General features: G+C 36.8%; 1 non-coding gene across 1 annotated transcript; it reads right to left on the reverse strand.

The window, feature by feature from the left end:
* Positions 1-1,443: 1,443 nt before the first annotated feature.
* On the reverse strand, positions 1,444-1,550 carry LOC119295998. Its single transcript, XR_005144600.1, has one exon. It is a non-coding gene; the product is annotated as a small nucleolar RNA R71 (small nucleolar RNA).
* Positions 1,551-5,364: the final 3,814 nt, after the last annotated feature.

Raw genomic sequence — 5,364 nt, forward strand, 5'->3', positions numbered from 1 at the left:
TCCACTATGTTCTGAGATTGATGTTGCTATGACTTTGCTATGCTTAATGCTTGTCACTAGGGCCCGAGTGCCATGATTTCAGATCTGAACCTATTATGTTTTCATCAATATATGAGAGTTCTAGATCCTATCTTGCAAGTCTATAGTCACCTATTATTTGTTATGATCCGTTAGCCCCGAAGTGACAATAATCGGGATACTTACCAGTGATGACCGTAGTTTGAGGAGTTCATGTATTCACTATGTGCTAATGCTTTGTTCTAGTTCTCTATTAAAAGGAGGCCTTAATATCCCTTAGTTTCCATTAGGACCCCGCTGCCACGGGAGGGTAGGACAAAAGATGTCATGCAAGTTCTTTTCCATAAGCACATATGACTATATTCGGAATACATGCCTACATTACATTCACAAATTGGAGCTAGTTCTGTGTCACCCTATGTTATGATTGTTACATGATGAACCGCATCTGCATAATTATCCATCATTGATCCAATGCCTACGAGTTTTCCATATACTGGTTTACGCTTATTTACTTTCTCGTTGCTATTGTTACAATCGCTACAAAATACCAAAAACATTACTTTGCTTTAATTACTCTTTTGTTACCGTTACCATCACTATCATATTACTTTGCTACGAAACACTTTGCTGTAGATACTAAGTTTCCAGGTGTGGTTGAATTGACAACTCAGCTGCTAATACTTGAGAATATTCTTTGTCTCCCCTTGTGTCGAATTAATAAATTTGGGTTGAATACTCTACCCTCGAAAGCTATTGCGATCCCCTATACTTGTGGGTTATCACTCGTTACAAATTACATTGCTATTAAACTATCTGTTACCAACAATTTTAGTGCCTGCAGAAAATACCTTGCTGAAAACCGCTTGTCATTTCCTTCTGCTCCTCGTTGGGTTCGACACTCTTACTTATTTAAAGGACTATGATTGATCCCCTATACTTGTGGGTCATCAAGGCTCTTTTCTGGAACCGTTGCTAGGGAGTGAAGCACTTCTGGTAAGTGGAATTTGGCAAGGAAACATTTATATTACATGCTGAAATTTACTGTCACTTGTTAGTACGGAAAACAATCCTTTGAGGGGTTTGTTAGGGTATCTTCACCTCGACCGGAAGCACAAAGATATTCTCCTCTTTATGATGAGATTCTTTCCTGTATGATAGATAAAATGCTAGCTAATCCTTATGGAGGAGATGGAACATTACATCCTGATATGCACCTAATCTATGTGGATGAAGTTTGTCGATTATTTAAGCTTGTAGGTTTACCCGGAAATGAAGTTAAGAAGAAGGTCTTCCCTTTATCTTTGAAGGTAAAGGCATTGACATGGTATAGTCTATGTGATGATATCGAAACAGGGGATTGGAATCGGTTGAAATTGGAATTACATCAAAAGTTTTATCTTATGCATCTACATCATCATGATCGGAATTATATATTATATATATAATTTTTGGCCTCATGAAGGAGAAAGCATCAGTCAAGCTTGGGGGAGGCTTAAGTAAATGATGTAAGCAAGCCCCCATCATGGCTCCCAAAGGAAATTATCTTACAAAATTTTTATGCTCGACTTTCTCATGATGATCAAACCATACTCGATTCTTCTTCTACTAGATACTTTATGAAGAAGACTATTGAATTCATATGGGACCTTCCTGAAAGAATTAAACGAAACTCTAAAGATTGGGAACTCGACAAAGGTAATGAGGCAGATATAATACTTGAGTTCGATTATGTTAAACTTTTATGGATACTGAAGCTTTTCATAAGTTTAGCACTAAATATGGACTTGACTCTGAGATAGTAGCTTCATTTTGAGAATCATTTGCTACTCATGTTGATCTTCCTAAGGAGAAGTGGTTTAAATACCACCCCTTGCTAAAGAAAAGATTGAGGAACTTGTTATACTTAAAGAAAAACTATAATTTACAATGTTGATTCAATTGTTCCTACTACTTATATTGAGAAACCACCTTTCCCTGTTAGGATAAAGGAACATGCTAAGGTTTCAACCGTGGTGAACATAAGTAATATTAGAGCACCTAGACCCTCTGAACAAATTAAAGTATAACCTAATATTGCTATGGTTAATGATCTCTTGGTTGATAATATAAATGGGCATGTTATTTATTTCTATGACGAAGCTACTAGAATTGCCAAACCTGATACTAAAGATAAGAATATGCCTGTTGTTGGCATGCCTGTTGACTCAGTTAAGATAGGAGATCATTCTTATCATGGCTTATGTGACTTGGGTGCTAATGCGAGTGCTATCTCATTTACCTTATATCAATAAATTATGAACGATATTCCTCCTGCTTAAATAGAAGACATTCATGTTACTATTATGCTTGCAAACAGAGACAATAGTACACCACTTGGGATTGTTAGAGATGTTGATGTCTTGTGTGGAAAAAGAAAATACCCTACTGATTTTCTAGTACTTGGTTCTCCACAAGATGATTTTTGTCCCACAATTTTTTGTTGACCTTTCTTGAATACTGATAATGCTAAGATTGGTTGTGCTAAAGAAACTATTAGTCCTAGCTTTGGTGATATATCTCATGAGTTTAATTTCTCTAAGTTTCGTAGACAACCTCATGACAAAGAATTTTCTAGTAAAGATGAAATTATTGGTCTTGCTTCTATTGGTGTACCTCCTACTGATCCCTTAGAACAATATTTGCTAGACCATGAAAATGATCTGCACTTGAATGAAAGAAATGAAATAGATAAGATGTTCTTTGATAAACCACCTATTCTTAGACATAATTTGCCCGTTGAAACTCTTGGAGGTCCTCCTCCACCTAAAGGTGATACTGTGTTTGAATTGAAACAATTGCCTGATACATTCAAATAGGCTTATCTTGATGAAAAGAATATATATCCTATTATTATTAGTGCTAACCTTTCAGTGCTTGATGAAAAGAGATTATTAAAAATTCCGAGGAAGCACCGTGCTGCTATTGGATATACTCTTGATGATCTTAATGGTGTTAGTCCCACTCTATATCAGCGTAAAATTAATATGGAGGCTGATGCTAAACCACTTGTTGATCATCAACGAAGATTAAATCCTAAGATGAAGGAAGTGGTAAGAACTGAAATATTAAAGCTCCTTGAAGTAGGTATAATCAATCCCATAGCTGATAGTAGATGGGTAAGTCATGTTCATTGTGTCCCTAAGAAAGGAGGTATTACCGTTGTTCCTAATGATAGAAATGAACTTATTCCATAAAGAATTGTGAGTGGGTATAGGATGGTAATTGATTTTAGAAAACTAAATAAACCTACTAGAAAATATCATTAACCCTTACGTTTTATTGAACAAATGTTAGAAACATTATCTAAGCATACAGACTTTTGCTTTCTTGATGGATATTCCGGTTTCTCTCAAATACCTATATCACAATCTAACCAAGAGAAAACCACTTTTACTTGTCCTTTTGGAACTTATGCTTATAGACGTGTACCTTTTGGTTTATGTAATGCACCTGCTACCTTTTAGAGATGTATGGCTGCTATATTCTTTGGCTTTTGTGAAAAGATTGTTGAGGTTTTCATGGATAATTTTTTCATTTACGAAACTTCTTTTGACGACTGCTTAAGCAATCTTGTTCAAGTTTTGCAGAGATGTGAGCAAACTAGTCTTGTCTTGAATTGGGAGAAGTGCCACTTTATGGTGAATGAAGGTATTGTCTTGGGACATAAAATTTCTGAGTGAGGCATTGAGGTGGATAAAGCTAAAGTTGATGCAATTGAGAAAATGCCATGTCCTAAAGATATTAAAGGTATAAGAAGTTTCCTTGGTCATGTTGGTTTCTATAGGAGGTTTATTAAAGACTTCTCTAAAATTTCTAGGTCTCTTAGTAATCTCTTGCAAAAATATGTTGCATTTGTTTTTGATGATGATTGTGTAGAATCATTTGAAACACTCAACAAAGCCTTAAATTCGGCACCTATTGTTCAACCACCTGATTGGAACCTACCTTTTGAAGTTATGTGTGATGCTAGTGATTATGTTGTTGGTGCTGTTCTAGGACAAAGAGTTGATAAGAAATTAAATGTTATACACTATGCTGGCAAAACTCTAGATAGTGACTAGCTTCTTGATCTTGACATCCCAAATAACCAAGACTGGCTTCTCATGGGGGACTTTAATTATATATGTTCCCTAGATAACCGCAACAAGCCTAGAGGTGACGCAGTAGATATGCTCACTTTCAATGACCTTATCTGTGAGCAATAGCTTATCGAGATACCCATTAAACAAAGACATTTTACGTGGAGTAACATGCAACAAGATCCACCATGGAACAATTAGATTTGTTTTTTTTACCTCACTCAATTGGACCGCACAATTCCCCAATACTTTGGTGAAACCCCTTGGAAGACCTACCTCGGATCATACACCATGCAATGTTATCATTCAAACAAACATCCCCAAATGCAAGTTATTTAGATTTGAATCCTACTCGCTGGCTCATCCTGGTTTCATGGATGTCATTAGAGAAACTTGGAACCGACCCATCAGATACCAGAAAGATCACAATGCTGCTTAACTTCTATGCCAAAAACATAAAATGGTCAGGAAAGCCCTAACCGACTAGAGCAAAAACATCTCTCGACTCTCAATTGCCATTCAGAACACCAACAATGCCATCTCCAGAATGGACACTCTTGAAGAAGTGTGGCTGCTCACTACCCCTGAGAAAAACTACCGGAAAATTCCCAAAGCTCACCTCATACGCCTTCTTCAGTATCAGAAACAATACTGGAAAAGGAGGTGTACCACTCGTTGGATCAAATTTGGAGATGAAAATAGTAAGTTTTTCAAATAGATAGCCACAGAGCGTTACCACAAAAACTGCATTGCCACACTTAAAGCTCATGATGGTTCCATGATTGATGACCATGCAGGCAAATAATCTATCATTTTTAACTCTTTCAAACAGAGAATGGGCAGCTTCGCAACTCCCAACACGAGGTTTGATTTGTCTGCTCTAATACAACCTAGCACTCAACTTGATGAGCTCACACTACCTTTTACTGAGAAAGAGATTGATGTAGTAATTAAGGACATGCATGCCGATTGTGCACCTGGACCCGACGACTTCAATGGCTCCTTTCTCAAAGCTTGTTGGCCAATAATCAAACAAGACTTTTACAATTTATGTCAGGAATTCTGTGAGGGAAGAATCAGTTTGGAAAGTCTCAACTATGGATAAATCACGCTCATCCCAAAAACCAACTTGCCTGAATCTGTGAATGATTACAGACCAATCACCCTACTCAATTGTTGCCTGAAATTAATCACCAAACTATTGGCTAACAGGTTACAGTGAGTC

Source organism: Triticum dicoccoides, chromosome 1A (assembly GCF_002162155.2).
Source record: "Triticum dicoccoides isolate Atlit2015 ecotype Zavitan chromosome 1A, WEW_v2.0, whole genome shotgun sequence".
NCBI classification, from domain to species: Eukaryota; Viridiplantae; Streptophyta; class Magnoliopsida; order Poales; family Poaceae; genus Triticum; species Triticum dicoccoides.